The 2,509-nt window shown below is 43.9% G+C and overlaps 1 protein-coding gene across 1 annotated transcript in view; it reads left to right on the forward strand.

The window, feature by feature from the left end:
• The window catches only part of T265_14084 (hypothetical protein), a gene marked incomplete at both ends in the record, with an annotated part of 11,326 nt that overhangs the window by 5,319 nt on the left and 3,498 nt on the right, over positions 1-2,509 (forward strand). The gene's annotated exons all lie outside the window — the stretch shown is intronic.

Below are 2,509 nucleotides of genomic sequence, written 5' to 3' on the forward strand. Positions count from 1 at the left end.
ATAAGTACATGTACATATATATATATATATACATATATATATATACTTGGTAGATGTCTGACAAGCAGTCTTCTGGACCTCTAGTTTGATGACTGCAACAAGGATACTAATCTATGCCCTGCATTTTATATTACTGTTGTGGAATTTGGCCAAACTCCGTTGCCTTTTGGTCTGGTATTTCGGCCGAAGGCGTTGGATGGGCACTCTGATCTTGCCCTTGTGAGGGTCTGGGCGACCTGGCAGTATCTAGATCCCATGTGCACACAAACAAATGTACCTTCACGCCAAAGTGGCTGTTGAGGGTCGATATCAAAAAGTAGAATGTAGAAAAGGAAAGTGAGCAACTGTGAAAACCTCCATCTTGCTTGGTTTTTCCCTCCTAACGCCTCTTCCGCACCATCCGTCTAAAGTTTGTCAGAAACAACCCTGAAAACCTGGTGAGGGGAAGAAGGCCTCTTCGGCAGAGTTACTCATTAGAAAATCGCAACTGAACAGTTGCAGACTACTGGACAGTGGAGCATCTTGTTTACAAAAATGAACACATCTTCGTGAACTTTCCTGGATATTCGTTGACTGTTACTCAATTGCAAGCAAGTGTTACAGAACGGCTTCACAAATTCCGTTTTCAAGGGACGAAAAGCGGAAAACATACTACTCGCATGACCCCATCAGTAGTATGACTGCTACACTGGTGTGCGGTGTTTTTGCACGTGTATGTTCGAACCAGTGGATTTGAGAGAGTTTGCTGCCGATCCTTAATACTAGATGCCTCTCTCCAAACCGTAACATATTCGTTTAGATGAGCCGTTAGGGTCAACGGTATAATAGAAACCTTTGCTACCGCTGCAAACAGGACACCGAATGCCATCTGTTAGAGAGCTAATCAAGAAACAAGTAGGACATTTGATATTAACAACCAGTATCTGAGTCGCTTGGTAGAATAATTTGAAGAGAAGTCTGAGGTAGTCATCGGCTTCCATACTCACTTTTTCACTTCATCCGCGCCAATCTATCGTCCAGCTGAATTAAAGCAGAACCATATAGGAGTGAAGCTGAGTGATGGAAAGAATAGTGTTCTATGCAGAGAACGTTTACAGAAGCATCTATTTTATTCAGCATATTTTTCCTTTGAATGACGTTCTACTCTCCGATGTCCTGGGACGACAAACTACGAAGCAGAGGCACTGTCCCTTCTTCGACGTTAACCTAAGCCAGCTGTCGATGTGGACCATCGACACAAGGGGAGTTTCTTGGCTGTCCCCGCGCTGAAGTATTTGTACACCTTTCTATCTTGAAACGATATTGGGCTGCAGAACCAAATAAGCTTGTATCAACGCTGTCTGAACTGAAATATTTTTACAAAAGCTGCAATTAAGCCCAACATCAAGAAGTGGGTAGCGCTGCGGGCACGATTCGTAAATAAACCATGAAACTCCATTGGCAACATTCTTAATACGCAATATCTATGCTGTTGGGCGAGATGGCTCAAGTGGTTGGAGCACGAATTTACTGACCGAAAGGTCCGTGGTTCGAACCCGACCTCTACCTTCCGACTTCCCCTGTCTAGGCATGAGCAGCTTGGCAGTACCTCAGCCCTCGTGCTTGCTTCTGGTATAGCACCGAAAGGGTGCTACAGCTGAACGATATCTATGCTGGCAATATCTATCTGGTGTTCCCTGGAAGTGGAAGAGCTTCCACCGGAAAGTAAGCCGTAGTTTTCAGTGGGAGAATGGAGTTTTTTAGTTTTCGGAAGGTTCATACCTCATTTGATGCTTACAGCTAAAGTATTTGAATGTGTAGCCTTTGCGGCAAATCGCGATATACCACGATTATCTACCAACTGTCTTTCGGAGATCCTAACTATGATACAGGGTCGAACCATATTCCGATTTCAGACGCTTCTTACTAGCTGTGTTCAAAGTGGACTCACGAACCCACTGTTCCGCGATTGCCATATCTGACTGTGCTGAAAATCGATTTGATGCTCTGAATCCAGTACACCACAGTCTTGAGTCTGAGATTCCTTTTGAACTGGTAGATTTTCAGTCCCCCAAGAACACTTGGAGCACTGGAGACCTTGAACGAGAATTGCGAATAACAGCGAGTGACTAGAATTCTTCAAGTTTCTAGATTACACCATAAGTTGCGCCAAATACTTGGCCGGTTTGGATTAATTCAGCATTGTGGAACTGGTAATGGGCTGATAAGGTTTACTGTTTCTCCTTCAGCCACCGTTTCCTGCACTCTTATCAACAACCCAAAAAATCTCCTACTGATATAGTGTTCAAATGATAGTCAACAAGTCTCCCAGATGAGCTGTATTCTAGTGCGCACACGATAGACACTATCAATGATGTGTTTGAAATTGTATAAAGGTATTCTGGAAACGCAAGATGCACGCATCACAGGTTTAAACGACCCAGGATTATTACGGTTTTGAGTTTTTGCGGAATAGGCATTTCGTTCATAGTCACACCACTCTCGTTTGAACGGTCGTCCCCTGTTCTGG

Source organism: Opisthorchis viverrini (assembly GCF_000715545.1).
Source record: "Opisthorchis viverrini unplaced genomic scaffold opera_v5_140, whole genome shotgun sequence".
In the NCBI taxonomy this organism is placed as follows: Eukaryota; Metazoa; Platyhelminthes; class Trematoda; order Opisthorchiida; family Opisthorchiidae; genus Opisthorchis; species Opisthorchis viverrini.